The sequence below is a fragment of the Fukomys damarensis genome, unplaced genomic scaffold (genome assembly GCF_012274545.1).
Source record: "Fukomys damarensis isolate Sample0158 unplaced genomic scaffold, DMR_v1.0_HiC HiC_scaffold_24, whole genome shotgun sequence".
NCBI classification, from domain to species: Eukaryota; Metazoa; Chordata; class Mammalia; order Rodentia; family Bathyergidae; genus Fukomys; species Fukomys damarensis.
Window position 1 is genome coordinate 51,119,114 of NW_022900936.1, and position 20,435 is coordinate 51,139,548.

The following is a 20,435-nucleotide window of genomic DNA, read 5'->3' on the forward strand; positions in this document are numbered from 1 at the left end:
TGTTCTCATGTTAGACTTTTGTAAATTCTTTGAACATCTCTCTATTTAAAGTATTTTTGCACCCAATTTATCTATTTCTCTAGAAGTAGAATATTTCATATACAAAATGAGAGATAAAGGTGTTTCATATTTACAGAATTAGCTTACAGTTTAAATATCATGCCCTTGGCCATGGACTAAAATGAATACAGAAAGCAAAAACTCACAAAGTCTACAGTGCAAAGAGCCTTTTTACTTTTTAGTAAGAGGTAGTCATATTTGAAAATTTTTTTCTGTCATCCGTTACCCAAAAGAATAGGTCTTTACCTGAAAAAGATGAGCAAATGGACCATATACCCAAATTCACAAACATGGCTGCCACATTAAGAAACAACTTCTATGTGATACTAAAACAAGGACCCAAAAAGCTCACAAAAGTGCAGAATAGGAGAAGAGAAAAACTGAGTTGCTGATGGTAAAATTATTTTTGGAATTTTCTGAATGAACTACAGTGAATATCGGCTTCCTAGGTGGCACAGTTTTGTGATCTCCAGAACATCTCTCGAACATCTTGTGGAACCCCAAAATTATCAAAATACAATTTTCAGACAGCTAAAAATATGAATTTATTTAAAAATTATTTATATCTTTGATAAAGGAACCAGAAAGATTATAAACTGGTTTATATTAGACTTGCAACAAATTAAAAATGTATGACTTAAAACCCAGATTCACTTGCAAGAGGTAACCAGCCTTCCACGTTGCAAGGTTCATTCAACCTCAGATCAGGTTGCTCTTCTTGAAACTGTCCGTCTTGAAGACTGTACTGGTTCAGAGATTCACGTCAGTTTCTTTCATTTCTATAAACCATCTGCTCAATCTTCTGAGGTAACTTCTAGTGACACCACGCTCTTCTTGAAATACTGATTTTTTTTTTATTTTATTAGTTAGTATTGTGGTGAATTTAAAAGTTTTACTTAACTCTTTCCCTTGACAACTACTCCATTTTACAGAATATGTTAATTTCTAAGAATGAACATAATGTGTTACAATACAAATATTTATTGTTATCCCCCTTCTGTGATTTTTATAGATCAGAAGTACAAAAAAAGATAGCTAAAAACAACATTAATGAGTTAAGACAAAAATTATCAGTTTATTCTTCAAAGAACCACTAATTCATGAGTCTTATTAGTGTCTACTCTGGTAGAATATGACCAGGCATGATGACACGCCTTCCTTACACCATTCTTATTCTGACAAGTCAGAGAAGTTCTTTGAAAACTACAAAGATTAAATATTGAAGCAAAGAGTGTTTTCAGACTTTTACTTTGTTAGATGCTTGAGGATTCTATTCCAGTAAATAATAAAGCAACGTTACAAGTTATTCTTAAAATTTTTCTGACTTAAAGTTTCTGAAACAGCATGATATGGTTGATTGTGCCAATGGATTTCCCCTCATAAGTCAAGAAAAATTTCGCAACAATAATTACCTAATTAATATTTGCATAATTATGATTACTAATTCCAAGAGAACTGTTGTAGTAACAGTGCAACAACTTATCTAAGACCAATTAAGTTGTATTTCCTTTCTGCCTTAATTTATTTTAATCCAAAAGAGCTATAAGCAGGATATGTCTAGTTGATTATTTAATTGTGTACAATATATTAAAAAGTTAGAAATTACTATGAAGCTGAAAAATCTCAAGACTTTTAAAAGGTATCAACTTTATTCCTTATTTCCTACATAGTTTTTGCTATTTTCACAATTAAGAACATTTCCCAAATTAAGATGAATGTGCAATAAAACAATGATTTGGGGTGATTTTCAATCAATAAGAAAGGAAAATAACAGGGCAAAATTACTTTTGGTTAAATGGAAAGGATTAGTGTAATATCTAGCAGTCATATTGGAAAAACAGTAATGCAAAATTGAAACCTCATTTACTTTCTGAAATGAGTAGAAGCATTCATGGAGATAGAGAATAGTATCAAAGAAAAGGTGTGAGATAGATTTTATCCAAGAACTTTGATTCATGTGCTTTGAAATCATCTATATGTGAAGAGAAAGAAGGACGAGAGAAAAGAGGGGTTAAATTTTTCAGTGCGTTACATAGCCCAAAGCAAAAAGTACCCAACACGAATAGAAAAGGAGGAAAATCTCAGAGAATCTGTCTTAGTTACTTTTTCATCACTGGAGATCCTCTGCACCCACAATTCAAAGGGGGAGAGGTTTATTTTGGCTCACACTCTTGAGAGGATTTAGTCCATAACTGGCTAGCTCCAAGGCAGGAAGGGCACACTTACATCACCATGGCAGTAAAGAAAAAGAAGTAAAAAGAAGATCCCAGGAGGGAGATAAACCTGTGACTCACCTTTTCTGACCAGGCCCCAGCTCCTAACAGCTCTGAAAGTTTCAGTGGATTAATCACTGATAAGTATAGCACCCCTCACCCCATGATCCAATCATTTTTAAACACATGAGACTTTTGGGGGACACCTTACATCTAAATCACAGCACAAATATTAAACTAAAGTGATCCAATTGTAATGATAAAAATATGACAACTTTTGTTCTATAGTTTAAGTGAAAGGGAATGTGTTTCACAGTTGTATAACCCAGGATCCTATACTCACTCTTGGTTTGTAATGGCAGTACACACTGTGAGAGTCTGTCAGTATCGACATCTGTCCACTCCTGATTCCTCAGTTCTTCTTTTCCAGTATTTCTGATCACAGGCATCTCTTTGTTCACTGATTTATTATATCTCTTTATTTCCCCGTATTCTTTTTTTAGAGACAAATTGGCACAATTCTTGCTTTTACTTTAAAAATGTGACCTCTACGTAGTGATGTGTTCATGTAAAAAAACACACCAAAATTTCTCATTAAATTCAAGAAAACTCATTTGCTTTCTTGAAAACCATCAGTGTTTAACATTTCTCAAGGATGATAGGTTCAAACAGCTTTACAAAGCTGTCACTGGTGACATTTTAAAGAGATTTGTCCTGAGCATTTTAAACTATGAAAAAAAAAACTTTGATATTTAACTGAAATATCAACTGGGGCCTGCTTTATTGTTTTTATCATTAAATATATCAACATCAAGACCATTTTAAGCATTTATTTTCTAGTTTTTATCTTTTCAGATCAGTTCTTAATTATTTTCTAGTCCAACATCTGTTTACATGCAAAATAATCATAGATCCAGTCATCTGAGATTTCAAATTTGAACTGAAGACGGACTTGGGGGTATTCATGTTTCCTAACATGAGCTAATATTACTTTCATTGCTTTCTCACATCTTTTAGAGACAAACCTGTGGGACCCAATGTCCTTGATGATAATCACTAAAATATAGTACATGTCCAGTGTTTCTCAGAAATTCTTGTTCTCTTAAATTCTCTCCTGATATTTTGATTCAAAGTGTTTTAGAAAAATGCACTACTCACTGAAATAGGAAATTGTCTTTATCTCTAAATCCCTAGGCAGAAACTTCCTTTACAGATGGGTAAATTGTCTTTGTGGTTTTTTTTTTTAATAGAAGTTACTTGAAGATTGATAGCACAGATTTTGATTAAAAATAAAATGTTTTTCTTCATGCTACTAAGCTAGTCTATATCACTTCTTTTATTTTAAAAATCCTATGGCATCCTGGATTCTTCTCTGCAGCTCCTTCTTTAAGTTGCAGTTACTCTGTATATTCCTAACTTCTGTTAACTAATAACTCTGGCTTGCTTATTTATAAATAATTTTAAGCCTGGACAATCCTTTTCAGTACAAAAAAATAGCATTATTAAGAACACCCATTTAGCTCAGATATTGAGTTTTTAAATTTTAAATAGGCAGCCAAAATGCAGTGAATTACACTGCTTTTTGTATTTTTCTATTCACTTAAAAAATTGACTGAGCAAGGAAAGAAATTCTGAGTATTTACTATAGCTTTTTTCCCTAAGGCATGACTGTTGGTTTATTAAGACCTCTATATTTCTTCCTTGCCTCAAGAAAACAAAGTGAGCTAGACACTGTAGCAAAAGAATCTGTGATTAGAACCATTCAAAATAGCATCAATTAAATGCTTAGGAATCAACCTAACCAAGGAAAATAAAGATATGTACAAGAAAATCTACTTTACTCTGAAAAATTAAATGAAAGAGGACATCAGTAAATGGAAAGATATTCCATGTTCCTATGTATATACAATCAATATAATGAAAATGGCCATACTTCCAAAATTGATGCACAGATTTAATATACTCCCGATCAAAATAACAACAGCATTCCTCACAGAACTAGAGAGAACAATCCTAAATCCATATAGAACATGAAAGCACTCAGAAAAGCAAAACAATGCTGGGTAACAAGAGCAAAGTAAAAGACACCACAATCAGATTTGAGGATATACTAAGCTAATGTGGTTAAAATGACATAGTATTGGAGCACAAACAGACATGCTGATCAAAGAAACAGAAGAAAGGATGCAGAAAACACCCAGGCACATTCAATTATTTGATCTTTGGCAAACAGGGTTGGAGGAAAGATGACCTCTTTAATGAATAGTACTGGGAAAACGGGTTACCTAAATGCAAAAGATTTAATATAGAAGCATATACTTTGCCATGTAGTAAACCAAAATCAAATGGATGAAAGGTCTAAATGGTAAAGCAGAAACACTTATTCTGCTGGAAGATATAATAGGCAAAACTCTTGAGGATATAGGCAAAGGCAAGGACTTTCTGAGCAGAACTCCAATGGTACAAGAAATAGGACAAAGAATCAACAAATCTGATCATAGCAAAGCAAAAAGCTTTGACACAGTGAAGTAAACAATCAACAGAGTGAAGAGGCAACCTACAGAATGGGAAAAAAATTTTGTCAGCTACACCTCGGACTGAGGATTAATATTTAGAATATATAAAAACCAAAAAGCCAGGCATGGTGGCACATGCCTGTAATCCCAGCACTCGGGAGGCTGAGGCAGGTGGATTGCTGTGAGTTCGAGACCAGCCTGGGCTACATAGTGAGTTCCAATTCAGTCTCGACTACATAGTGAGACCCTGTCTTCTAAAAAAACAAAACAAAAAAACCCCCAAAACATTAGACCCCCCCAAATAAAAAAATCCTGATAGGAAACCAAAATGAATAAATATTTCTCAGAAGTACAAATGGCCAATAAATATATGGGAAATATTCAATATAATTGGCCATCAGAGCGATGCAAATTAGAACACTGAGATTTCATCTCCAGAAAGAATGGCTATCATAAAGACATCAATTAATATCAAATGTGGGAGAGACTGTACAAAAAACAGGAATCCTTTCACACTGTTGCTGAGAACATAAACTAGTACAACCTCTATGAAAATCAGAATGGAAATTTCTCAAAACCTGAAATTAGAAGTTCCATTTAGGGCAGGGGATTTAGCTCAGCGGTTTGGTGGCCTGCCTTGCAAGCTCAAGGACATGAGTTCAATCCCCGGTACCAAATAAAAAAGAGTTCCATTTAACTCAGCTATTCCCCTTCTGGGTATCTCTCCCAAACAGTTAAAGATGTACTACAATGGTACGTGCATATCATACTTACAGCAGCACAATTCATAATAGCTGAATCTTGGGCATGGCCTATATGTTCCTGAATAAATGAATGGACAAAGGAATTGTGGTATTTATACATAATTATAATCTATTCTGCAATAAAGAAGGATAAACCATTTGCAGGAAATTGGATGCACTTTGAGACCGTAATGTTAAGTAAAATGAATCAGTGACACAAGCTTAAATAATGCATAATTGTTCTTATTAAAGAAATCCAAATATAACTATAGAGCAAAATGAAAGATACTAAGTATGGAGATATATTTTTTTCAAGTGGGAAGAGATGGAGGGAACAAGAGGAGATTTTAGTGGTACTTAACTGGAAGAATGGAGATAATTTCCTAAAATAATTTTTTTAAATATTATTTTTAAAATTTCTTATTTATCTCTGTTTTTCATTTTTTCCTTTGGGCATGAATACCTTATATTAAAAAATAAATGTACTTTTACAATAAATGGCTCAACTAACACTTTATCACATAGTAATCTACACACCAATTGGAATTAATTTTGCATAAAATAAAAATGTGTTCCAAGGAAAACAGACAAATACAGCAAATGCCCCAATTCTACATCTCAATGACATACTCCCATCAGTGGCACTTTCTAAAATATTAATATGCAAAATGATTTTTTAAATATTTTACTTGTATGGCACAGGCAGAAATTATTAAAGTGATCATCCAGCAGTAAAAATTGAGACTGGATGGTATAATGCAGTACTGCATATCATTCCTAGTGCTACAGTGATCCTGATGAAAACATTAAGAAAACTCTCCATGAAGAACTATCTGTGGAAAAATAACACCCACTTCTTCCTTATGAGAATTCTTGGCAGAAAAAAAAAAGCAGCTTGATTAAATGCAAAGTTTTATTTTATCATGAGATTATTTTCTCATGAAAATCTTTTCTCATTTATTTACTGTCTATAAAATACAATTTGTAAAAGTGCTTTTGAGTGCTTTTATAGGAAACTATTATTCTGCCAAATAATTTCTTGTACATATCTTTTTCTGCCAGTTCATACTTACTGCCACTCAAATAGAATTTTGCCTGGAAAATGATTTATTCTATATTCTGCTGTGTATATGAAAACCAAAATTTCTAAAATTAAATCATATGAGAAATTAACACTGTGATAAACACATGTACATGTGTGTTTATTAACTATTAGCAATAAACAATAATTGATTAGAAAAGATAAAAAAGGCTTAGAGCCCCAAATCACATATGCATTTTCTACATTGTCATCACTGTCAATCAGTATGAACACTTAATTGAGAATTTTGCAGCTAGATCACAACTCAGATAGAAACTATAAAGCTTAGTACAAATCCGCCATGATCACAAGATGAATAAATGAAGACTTGTGTGCCAAGAACTTTGTGCCTTTTGAATGGGGTAAAAATGCAGAATTATATAATATATTAATCTGATTCCTCTTTCACATTTGAAGTGTTTTGCTTATAGAAAAAAATGAAATTCAGAAGATTTTTCAATACTTTTGCTATTGGCACTAAGAAGGGAATTTAGTTCTTCCTGAGAATATAATCTATGCTCTTTTTTTTTAACCTTATCATAGCAGGGCATTGAGATAACCCTTGTATTAGGGCATCGTAAATAGCCCCCAAACTCCTCATATATGTTGAAGGGGTTTGGATCACAGGGGCACAAAACTTATCAGTGGACTCATCCATGAATGTTGGGACTTGGAACTTGGGTGGAGGTAAATCACTGGGGAAGTGGCCCAGAAGAGTTGGTTCTTGACCTTGGGTCTTCCTTCTTCTTTGTACATCCTAGGCACCATGAGTTGAGCACCTTTTCCTCTACTGTGCTTCACCAACTATTTCCACCCTGAGGCTTGCTGAAAGTGGCCTGAAAAATGTGCCCAAACAAATATCTCTTCCTTGAAGTTGAGGGAGTTGACTATTTTGTCTCAGTGATATTAAAGTGTCTAAAACAGATTTCAGTACCAGAGCAGTGGGATGACTATGGTGAATACAACTGACCATGTACTTCTAAAGCCTTGGAAGGTAGTTTGTAGGACCAATTTGTCAAGATTTGGAGATTCTAGCTACAGAAAGCCTAGAATACTTTCAGTTGAGGTTGTGGGAGATTCTTCTCAAAGCCAAGAAGACCAAAACCCTGACAAGAATGAAGTCTGTAAATACCTGGCTTAGGAAACTTCAGTAGGAACAAGAACTCCATTGGCAGTGAGATACAGACCATGTGTGTTACACCCTAGAAGAAAGTTTGTCTTCATTTTGCCCACATCCAAGGATTTTATGGTAGAATGAGATTAAAAGTGGTAGACTAATCAATTGGATGGAGGAAATTTCAAAGCAGCCCAACATTCAAACCATGGCAAGGGTGCTGCTGCTTATCTTTAGCTAGATCTATAGTGAAAATCGGGAGCAAAGAAAACCTGATGCTAAAAGTTTACAATTTCTAGAAAGGAAGTATCTAAAAATGTAGGGCCCTGGACATCTTGGTTTCTAAAAACCTTAACACTAAAAATAATTCAAACATTTTGCATCAGGACAATAAGAAATGTCTTGAAGGCATTAATAAAACTACATCCTTACTAGGCTTTGTCATGTTATTAATACCCTGAAACCTTCCAAAATGGTCTGAATAGGCAATAGAGTTAAATTGATATGTATCAAAAGACCTACAAATGTCCAACAGGTATATAAAAATATGTTTAACATCACCAATCATCAAGAAATGCAAATTAAAACCACTCCAGAAAGAATGGATACAATTTTAAAAACTAAAGATAACACGTGCTGGTGAGGATATGGAGAAAAGGAAACCCTTGCATGTTCTTTAGGGGACTACGAATTAGTACAGCCATTAGAGAAACAGAATGGAAGTTCCTCAAAAATCTCAGACTAGAACTCCATACAATCCAAATCCCCATCACTGTGCATACACACAGAAGATATGAAAGGGATACACTGAAGAGGCCCTTGCACTTCCACATTCATCATGACTATTAACCACAGCAAGAACTGGCAACAGTGCATCTGTCCACCAAATGATGAGGGCACCAAGAAAATTTGGTGCATATAAACAAAGAAATACTGTCCAATCCTAAATAAGAAGGAAATCCTCTTATTTGCAACAACATGGACGGAACTGGAGATCATAATGTTAAGTGAAATAAACCAGTATGGGAGAGTGCAATATTGATTATGCTCCAAAGCAGGCTATAAAGAGCTAATTCCACAATTGGCTTGTTTATAGAAGTCTAGCCAAAGCCTATTGCTGATATCAGAGTAACTTGCACCCAAATTCCATTCCCACAACTAAGATCTTAACTAGAAGGACAATTTTCTAATTACAACCATATATTTTGTCTATTCTGTTCCTAATTTAAGAATGATTTTTCTTGTCTCTTACCAGTCTCACTTAAATTAACTGCCATAGAAACCACACAGCTACACATCCCTGCATGTAGTAATACCCTTGCACATAGCTCATCTTTACCTCAGTTGATTACTGATAAAAAGCAATGACATGGACTGGCTAGGGCCTTTGTCAGTTGCACCAGAACTGGTCACCTAGGCACCACTTTCTCTCTCTCTTAGTTCTGTCTTTTTTTTGGGGGGGGGGTCAGGCTTACATCCTACACTGGGAAGGAGACTGGAGCCTACTGCAGAGGTTTCCAGTAACATTTCAAGGGCCCCTACTAAACCAGGTGCACAAAGATAAGTACCCCATGATCTCACTCATATGTGGAGTCTGAAAAGATTGATTTCATAGAAGTTGAGGGTAGAAAGATGGTTACCAGAGTCAGAGAAAAGTATAAGGAGGAAAGGGAAAGGGTACTGTTGATCAATGGGTATTAAGTTACAGTTAAATAGGAACAAGAAGTTTTGATGAGTATTGAACATTCAGGTAACTGTATAAAATAATAATGTATTATACATTATAAAAACTAAGAAAAGGGATTTTTGAATATTTTCATAATAAAAAAGGATAAGTTTTTGAGGAAAATAGCTATGATTACCCAAATCTAAATTACAGAATGTATACATGTATCAAAATATCACACAGTAGCTCATATACGTGTACAATTTTTATGTTCTTATGTATCACTTAAAATGACAAATTTGAATGAATAAAACAGGTACTATAGGACACAACATGAAAATAAGATATTCAACATCTTTGGAAATTGAGAAAATGGTCATTTAAAAAAAAATCAAAAAGCCCTATAAAATATTATTGAGTTTAGGAATTATTACATTTGAAGGTAGTGATACAATATTGAACAGGAAACAGAAGGCTGAAAAGGGAGTAAGGGAAGGAGAGAAAAAGTAAGGAAGTTAGAGAATGAGGGGGAATGGAGGGAACAAGGAGGATAGTTTACATACATAAAAAGTTCAAAGTGTCCAGGACAGACTGATTAAGTAGTAATTTATCCATCCATCACCTCCTTCCCATCTAATACCAGCACCCTCGCCCCCACATACACTAGAAAAATATAGAAGAGAAATTACATTAGAAGAGATAATAGCTCATTGTTCATTTTCTAAACTGAAGAAAGAATCCATCTCTCAAACAAAAGGATATTCAGTCCCTAAGGTGGAATATTCTAAGTCCATGCTAGTAATGGCATAGTGAAAAATAAAATTCAGGCTACCAAAGAGAAAAGTGGGTTACCATAGTTGCACTGGCAAAAGATATATTAGCAAAATATAAATAAATGCTGGAAAATGTTGGAATGACATCTCAAAGAGCTGAGAGAACTTTCTATCAATACAAATATCATCTAAGAGAGAACGTGAGGTTCCAGTCTGCCAGTATAAGGGACTGAGCTCCTGAAAGTTTCTCCTACAAAAATCAACTTGACAACAGATAAAATTGTTCTCAATGTATTATCAGCTCCTAGGAAGCAGGGGAAATTTGTCACTCCTTCCTTGGAAAGACTTCACTGCAAATTGAATGTGTCAGTAGTGAAAGGTAAGCAAATGGGAGATACATGACCTCTTCCTGGGCAGATGCCCTTAGTACTTTTGCAATTACACATTGACCTCTAGGTTAGCAAAGAAGTAAAAAAAGCTGAAGCTGACTTCTATATAAAGCTAGGACAACTCTATGTAGAACATTCTATGTAGTGTGTGGTAGCCCTGAGACCCATAATAGAAACAAAAAACTGAAGGAAAGCATTCTCTATTAAAGGCTGCAGTATTCTCAAATTAAAATCACTCAACTGTTGATGTCTACCTATCAAGAAATGAGTAGGTGAGGCACTATAAGTGAGGAAGCAGCAAAAAAGGGAAAAAAAAGTTAATCTAGCAGAATCATGACATTGGAATTGTTAAATGCAAAATGTAGAGTATCAGTATATGAACAAATAATGATTAATTCTCTGATGAGACAAGTGAAAGGTATTTTCAGATGTAATTATCAAAAAATAATTTTATTGGATTTCTTAAATTGATTAAACTATTTAAATAGTGGAATAAACATAACCAAGGAGAAATTAGGAAAGGTATATATGAAATTGTTCACAAAAAATAGACTAGATATGAAAATGTAGATGCATACATGATAGATAGAATGAAAAGATTCAATCAAGTTTTACTCTGAGTAGAGTGTCAGAATAAAAGATAGAACTATGCCAATGTATTTATACACTAAAGTAAAATTAATAAAAATCACAAAAGTAGAACATTACATTTTTAATCAAGAAGCAGAAACTTTGAAGAGTCCAAAAATTATTATACAAATTGATCAACGGGGTGGCTGCCATTGCTCTAGAACCACGATGGCCTGCTTGGGCCCAGTCTGCGAGATGGGTAGCTGCATCCTTCCATGCGGGGCTGCCGCCATCTCTCCAGCACCAGGAACGTAGCCCCTCAACCCCCAACCCCCCTCACTATCAGACCTCCTGATTGTCAGTCTTTGGTAAACTTTGAAGAGTCCAAAAATTATTATACAAATTGATCAACGGGGTGGCTGCCATTGCTCTAGAACCACGATGGCCTGCTTGGGCCCAGTCTGCGAGATGGGTAGCTGCATCCTTCCATGCGGGGCTGCCGCCATCTCTCCAGCACCAGGAACGTAGCCCCTCAACCCCCAACCCCCCTCACTATCAGACCTCCTGATTGTGCCAGTCTTTGGACCCACTCTGCAGAGGCAGAGGTGGTCATAAAGGGTATTTTTCTAAGTTCCCAACTTTGAACATCTTTTAATAAAGGGTGTGGGAAACCTGTAGTAGAACTGTGTGGAGTTCAACCATTCAGGAGGTTGGGGAACTCAGTCTGGGCCTTGCAGCCAGAGTTCAGTCTGCTTCATGGGGTTCTTCCATCAGCTAACTGAGATCATGGGTCTTGGTTCTGTACATGCCTGTGCATGTTGTATATTATGATAGCAGATATATAGTCTGAAAGAGGTCCTTCAAATCCATTTTTTTATTTCTTTTCCTCATTCCACTCTGCAAATTCTTTTTTCTGTCCTCATTCTCCAACTCAGTCTCTTGCTCCACCATATTACCCTTCATCTCCCTTTCTGTTCCTGCTCCTGCCCTAACTCATATGTTTTCTTTTATCATTTTTTTTTCTCTTTTCTTTATGTTCTTTTCTTCTTTCATTCTACCCCACTCAAGGGTCAATAGTTTCAAGGGAAAGTGAGCCCAAATTACTGTTAAGGGAATATATTCCAGTACATATCAGTATTAACCATCAATGTCAATGGCCTCAACTCACCAATCAAGAGAAACAGACTAGCAGAATGGATTAAGAAGCAAAATCCAACAATATGTTGTATACAAGAAATACACCTAGTGTGAAAAGAAGCCCATAGACTAAAAATGAAAGGATAGAAAACAATTCTCCAGGAGACAGGAGCCCAGAAAAAAGCAGGGGTAGCAATCTTATTCACAGACAAAGTAAATTTCAAACCAAAACTGATTAAAAGTGACAAAGAAGGCCACTACATCTTTGTAAAGGGAACAATTCAAGAAGAAGAGATGACAATCATAAACATATATGCACCAAATATTAATGCCCCCAACTACATAAAAGAAATATTAAGAAACATGAAAAGCCAAATAAACACTAATACAATTGTAGTGAAAGATCTAAATACTACACTTTCACAAATAGACAGATCATCTAGGAAAAAAAATACTAGAACTGAACCAAGCTTTTGAAAGCATGGACTTAATAGGCGTCTATAGAGTGTTCCTCCCCACAAAACCAAAATATACATTCTTTTTAGCTGCACAAGGGTTATTCTCCAAGATAGGTCACATACTAGCACACAGAAAAGGTCTGATTAAGTGCAAAAGAATCAAAGTTACTCCCTGTATATTATCAGATCATAGTGCAATCAAGCTGGAGATCAATAGAACAAGAAACCATAGGAGCTTCACGAACACATGGAAATTGAACAACACTCTCCTGAACAATCAATGGATCACAGAGGAAATTAAAGAAGAAATGAGACAGTTTTTACAAATAAATGAAAATGCCAATACAACATACAGGAATTTATGGGACACAATAAAAGCAGTTCTATGGGGAAAATTCATAACATTGAATGCCCACACTAGGAAAACAGAGTGAGCTAAAATAAACAATCTAACAATGAATCTTAGACTCCTAGAAAAACAAGAACAAGAAAAACCTAAAGCTCAAACAAGAGAGGAAATTATAAAGATAAGAGCAGAAATCAATGCAATGGAAACTAAGAAAGCAATACAAAAAAATGAATGAAGAGTTGGATTTTTGAAAGAATAAATAAAATTACAAACCCTCAGCTAACCTTATCAAAAAAAGGAAAGAAAAGGCTCAGATCCATGCAATTAGGAATGAAAAAGGTAAAGTCACAACAGATCCAACAGAAATCCAGGGAATAATCAATACCTACTTTGAGAACCTGTACTCTAACCAAATGGAAAAAAACAGAAGAAATGGACAGATTTCTAGATACTTATGAATTACCAAAGTTGAACAAAGAAGATAAAAACATTTAAACGCCCCAATTACAGTCAATGAAATTAAAAATTTACCAACAAAGAAAAGCCCAGGTCCTGATGGATTCACAGATGATTTTACAAGACATTTAGAGAATAACTACTGTCATTACTCTTCAAAATTTTCAAAGAAATTGAAAGGGAAGCAATACTTCCAAACTCATTCCTGGAAGCAAGTATCATTTTGATTCCCAAATCGGGGAAAGACGCAACTAAAAAAGAGAACTACAGGCCAATCTCCTTAATGAATATAGATGCAAAAATCCTTAATAAGATACTAGGAAACAGAATACAGAGGATCATCAAGAATATCACACATCCTGACTGAGTCAGATTTATTCCAGGGATGAAAGGCTGGTTCAACATACGTAAGTCAATAAATGTAATACACTATATTAACAAAGTCAAGGACAAAAATCATATGATCCTCTCAATAGATGCAGAAAAAGCACTTGACAAAACTCAACACCCATTCATGATAAAAACCCTGCAAAAAATTGGAATAGATGCTCTATAACTCAATTTAATAAAGGCTATCTATGAAAAACCAATAGCCAACATTATATAACATTATATTAAATGTTCCACATCACTGATCATTCAAGAGATGCAGATGAAAACAACACTGAGATTTCACCTCACCCCACAAAGAATGGCTGCTATCAAGAAATCACACAATAACAAATGTTGATGGGGTTGTGGGGAGAAAGGAACCCTTCTCCATTGTTGGTGGGAGTGCAAACTGGTGCAACCACTGTGGAAATCAATGTGGAGATACCTCAAAGAGCTTGGACTAGAGGTTCCATTTGACCCAGCCATTCTTCTGCTGGGTATCTTTCCAAAAGAATTAAAAGAATCATACCACAGTGATATATGCACACCTATGTTTCTAGTGGCACAGTTTGTAATAGCTAAAACTTGGAAACAGCCCATTTGCCCATCAGTTGGAAACTGGATAAAGAAGATGTGGTTTTTGTGTAAAATGGAATACTACTCAGCCATAAAGAATGATAAATTAGATTCATTCATAGGAAAATAAATAAGTCACACATGTGTAAATACTGAATAGTTTCTCTGGTGTGAAAAACTATAATAGTATATAAGATCCTAATTATATAATTGACCATGTGAAATAGGAAGAAAAGGGCTAAAGGTGTAGGGAAAGTGGGAAAGGTAATAAGGGAAAAGGAAAAAATATGACAAAATGAAAAAATGGAAATAAAATTTTTGTAAATGGGGAGGGGAGCAGGGAGTGAAGGGAGGACATGTACAAGGGGAAATTAATGAGAACCAAGACCTGTCATGTAAAGGTACAAAATCCCAATAATGAATCCTATTGTACTGTATACCTAAAATGTACCAATAATGTTAATAAAAGAAAAAAAAACAAACAAATTGATCAACACATTTTTTAAAATTCTGGCTCAAATGATTTAACATGCAAGTTCTATATATTTTCAATTATATCACTTCTCCAAGCTTATAAAATGTATTTATAGTAACATAAAAAGTGGAGGGTACATTTTACCTCATAATTTAATTTGTCCTGAATAACCTTGAGATATATGTATATGTAAATGATGAGAAGTGTTAGAAAGACCAGCCTCATTCAGAAATGATACAAAAATTTTGAAAAAGTATTACTAATTCAAATTTAAAATTTAGAAAATAGATAATTCACAATCATTTATATTTATCCATAAAATCCAAGAATAATTTAATATTAGGAACTAAAGTATAAATATGAAAAGAAAATTTGTAAGATTATCTCAACTGACGCAGAAAACAAACTTTGAGGAAAAAAATAGCCATTCTATCAGGATAAAAATTCTTATCAAAGTAAGAGGAGAAATGATACTAACCTGATAAAAAGATTCTTCCACAATAGTCTATAGCAAATGCTACTGTTGATAAAATATTACATCTGTACTTTTTGACAATAGAAATCTAATAAAAATTCAATAGCTTCTATTCAGAATTTATTTGGAATGTCAAACTATTTGCATCATGCTAGAGAAAGACTACGGATGTGAAAGGAAGACACAAAACTCATTTACTGATGATATACTAGAGAAAACTCAAAATAATCTACTTACTAGAAGTTAATGACGTTACATCCAGTTGGTGGATTATAAGTTTAATACACAAAAATAATTATGTTCCCACATCTCATCAACAAACAATTATGGGGAATCTTGTAAAAATAATATTTCTAACAGCATCAAATACTGTACTAAGTATAAAAATGTATTTCTGAGTGAAATACATTCATTGGTACATGTTCCTTCCTTTTTTAAATTTAGGTTGAAAGTTAATATCTATAATATCATTTATTTGAATATTTATGTGTCTATTTACCACTATTGGACCATACTACTATTGGACCCTTTGAAAGTAGGAAATGAGATAGGAAACAGATACATATATAGACATATGGCAAGTTATAAAAGTACACATATATAACCTCATCTGCAATTTGCTTAATAATTTTCAAATATTGAAAACCAGATGTTGGTGAATTGGTGTTTATTACATCTACCACTACTACTATAAACCATCTGCCCAATTGTGTCATGTTTTATACATTACCCAGAAAGTCAGTTTAGTATGAATCTTCTTTTCCCAGCAGATTGCAACTCCTATTCTTCCTATTTTCCTTCCCTTGCAATGTCTTCTGCTTAACTTTTTAATGTATTAATAGCTGGAGGCCGGGTGTGGTGGCTCATGCCTATAATCCCAGCACTCGGGAGGCTGAGGCAGCAGGATCGCTGTGAGTTTGAGACCCGCCTGGGCTACATAGTGAGTTCCCGGTCAGTCTCAACTACATAGTGAGACACTATCTCAAAAAACAAAACAAAACAAAAAAAATAATAATAATAAACTGGAAAAAAGAAAACTAAAACTACCATTAAGATAGAATTATCTGGAATAGTGAATGGAGTTGACATGTGTCAAATCTCTCCTCCTACCCCTCTTAAATTTTCTGTATGAAAACATATCGTTTTGTCTGTTTGTTTGAGACAAGTTTTGGCTATTAGTTCAGGCTTGCCTTAAATTCACTGTGTACCCCAGGCTGGCCTCAAACTCATGGTGATACTCCTGCCTCAGCCTCCTGAGTGCTGGCATTACAGGCATTCACCACCCCACCTGGTGCAAATATCCCATTTTTAAAGAAAGTTCCTTAATTTTATCTATTCTCTCAGGTTTCATACGGTCACCAAATAAAATATTTCTGAAGCACTGTTTAAAGTATTCAATAATAACACATTGGAAACAATTCTGAGTTTCTATTTGTATTCTGCACAAAAAAATATTTTTGATAAAATCTTTTGAGTTATGGGTCCCTCACAAAACGGTCACAGAGATATGGTACCATATTGAATAAGAACTTTCAGCTAAAGGTGTTTGCAGTTCTGAATCCTTTTTTGAGTCAAGTTGTTTATAATTTCAAGTTTTATTTTTTCTGGTAAATAAGAGCACTGTCTTCATTCAGTAAGATAGATTGCTTTGTTTCATATCTTGCAGTAGTGCATTCAGAGTAAAAGCTGTAACTACATCTTTGTACTCAGTGATAAGTCACTTGGGCTTTCACCAGAAGCTTTGTGCTTAAATAAAAACCTCTAAATATAATCCAGGGCTAACACTGACTCCTAAAAATCACTCCTTTGCAATTTATAGCATTCTCAGAAGAAACACAGATACAGAAACTACAGACTACACTGCATGGAAAGATAGCCTTTTCCTGCCAGACTTAATCAAACATTTTGAATTCTATAGACTTTTGGTATCAATGCCATTCTAAAGAAATTGTTCCATATATAGAATGACAGTGGAAAGCATACTTCTTCTGTGATTGCTTGGCATAAGATTCATTAGATTCTATCTGCATTTCTTCAGCATAATTTACAGCAAGTTGAAAAAACTCAACAGCACCTCCAACAGCACTGAACAGTGAGTTCTGGAATTCATCTCATGTTTATTTTGATAGAAGACTTATATTCATTTCAATGAAATTTTGACAAGAAGCAGCAGCCATGAGTTCATTTCCTTGAATTCTCTTTGCCCAGGCAGTCTAAGAACTTACCTTTTCACAGAAAAACATTTCTGTAAACATTTTTTATTATATTTTAGCTAAAAAGCAATGTCTTTGGTTTTCTTCTGTTTGAAGGGTCAACTTACAAATTACTACCCTGAAAATAATGTTTATAAGTTAACCTTTACCGTTGCTTGAAGAATTAATATTAGGATTAATTTAAGTATTCTCTATTAATTAACACTTGTTTTATGCTAATGGAAAGTTTCCTAGCACATTCCTTATTAGATATACAAAGATTGTTAATTCAAATAACTATGTGTGATACATGAATTTCTCAGAGTTTACATGTCAGTACCAACTAATCTTTTGGCAGAAATGCCTGTTTCAATTCTCTGAAAATTTCTTAAACAAAAACTTTCCTTCAATTAAATCAGGCATAGTATCAAAAATAGGAAAGAATATAAAAGAAAAAATCAAGGGTGAGAAACAAGATATTTTTATCATTAAGTACATTTCTCAACCTGAACTTTGAGTCATCCAATTTCATGTAATTTGCTCATAAGAAGAAAAACAGTGAACAAAGAAAACTCGTTTTAAGAAGTGGAAATTATATATAAAGTTAGAAATTTATAAAAATGCTCATGAATATAAATGTCATCAATAATGTCATAAGAAAAAGTTTCAAGTTAGTTCTGATAAAGAAAGAACGAATAGACACTATTTTGCTTATATATCTGATAGTCTGAGAAGTTCTGAACGTTATCATTTGCGATAATCTTTTGTTTTTTAAAGTTGATGAAAAATTCTTAGCAGTATTATTTTAAATCCCACAGTGCATTAAGTATTTATTTGCTTAGCAATTATTTTTTTATTTTGGTCATGGATCAAATAAAATGGTGATAAGAATGACAGCAATTTATCAGAAGTAGAGATGTAGCAATGTGGAAAATATGGCAGAATGGCTCAGTTTCAAATTTTACTTACACTTTGCTCTCAAGATGAATCTCTTTGAAAAGTGTCAGAGTGTACAGAGTACAGAGCACAGATACTTAATTTTATTCTGTACTGAGTACAGAAAAATTTAAATGGACTTCATTTTTAATCTAATGAAAAATTTTGACATAGATGATATTCCTGTGATCTTCACAATTTAGTGTAGTAAACGGATAAGTGGCCAATAACTAATACATACTATAAAAATGTGTACACGATGTTATGTGAGGACAGAACAAAAGAGTAGAGAAAAGAGTGGCAAGAAAGAACTTTTAGCCAGGTCCTAAAGGATAAACAGAAGTTTACCAAGTGGAAAACAAGGAAAAGAGCAAAGGTATTTAAGGAAGAGAATAACGATGGCTTAGGAGATGAAGTCAGTGACAATCTGGAAGTGCTGAAGCATCAAAATAGGAAGGGTGTAAAAAAAGAAACAAATAGCAGAGCTAAACAGAAGGTGAAGAGGCAAAGGCAGATTTTGTTCTGTAACTATTACAATAGGGCAAAATAAATAGAACTGAACTCCATTCCCAAGACAAGGTAAGAGAGAATTTATAGATAAAGAGATTCCATTTGACCCAGCCATCCCTCTGTTGGGTATCTTTCCAAGAGAACTAAAAGAATCATATCACAGAGAAGTATGTGCACCCATGTTTATAGCGGCACAGTTTGTAATAGCTAAATCTTGGAAACAACCTATTTGCCCATCCGTTGGAAACTGGATAAAGAAGTTGTGGTTTTTCTATAAAATGGAATATTACTCAGCCATAAAGAGCGAGAGAATAGATTCATTCATAGGAAAATGGATACATATTGAAGATATACTCCTAAGTGAAATAAATAAGTCCCACATGTGTAAATACCAAATAGTTTCCCTGGTGTGAATATTCTGCAACAATGCATAAGATTCTAATAAGATTACTGACATTTAGAAATTTGAAGAAAGGAGCTAAAGGTGTAGGGAAGGTGTGATACGTAGGGGAAGAACAAAAAGGGAAAAGAAAAAAAGGTGAGAGAACGAAAAGATGAAAATAAAGTGTTTGTAGATGGGGAGGGGAGGAGGGGGTGAAGGGAGGGCAGAGGTAAGGGGAAAAAATGAGAATCAAGACTTGCCATGTAAAGGTACATGATCCCAACAATGAATGTAACGGTACTGTATCCCTAAATGTACCAATAAACTCAAAAAAAAAAAAAAAAGAGTACGCTGGGAGTCACAGACAGAAAACTAACAAGGGGAACAATCAGTGGCAGGAGTATTCCGGCTAAACCATTTCAATAAGCTCCTTGCTGAAGGCAAGTCCTAGATAAGAGCACAACCTTACCAACATTTTGTGAGCAGCCTTGGGACAGCCTGAGCATTTAAGATGTGCCTGGATTCTGACCCATGAAAATGTGAAGTAATACGATCAAAGGACTTACATGAAAGAAAGGGACAGCAAACTTTCTAGTGGAGAAAATGTGGGTGATGAGATCCCTGAGGCATGTTAGAACAAAGACTTCAATGTCTACCCAGTGAGGTGTTGGAAGGAATTTAAGCTTTCTATGTGAAAAATGGGGAAAAGAGTTGTGTTGGAAAGTATCTTGATATGCTGAACCAAATACTGTGCCTCAGTGTAGAAACTTCACTGTGAAAATTACTTGAGTAGATTCGAGCTAAGCTTTCTTGATCATATGTCAGAAACAAATGCTAATTTTCAAGAAGTCATGCCAAACATCTTGGCATGTACCCTGGTTGATTATATCTTTTTGACCTTGGAAATATTCTAAGCCTCCTGATGTGGATTTTTACCAATGCTGATCAAAACAAAAACGTATTAAATACATATTATGTGCCAGCTTATATGT

At 34.3% G+C, this 20,435-nt stretch overlaps 1 long non-coding RNA gene across 1 annotated transcript in view; it reads right to left on the reverse strand.

Moving 5' to 3' along the window:
• LOC104851520 overlaps window positions 1–20,435 on the reverse strand; it is an 89,521-nt gene that overhangs the window by 7,751 nt on the left and 61,335 nt on the right. The gene's annotated exons all lie outside the window — the stretch shown is intronic.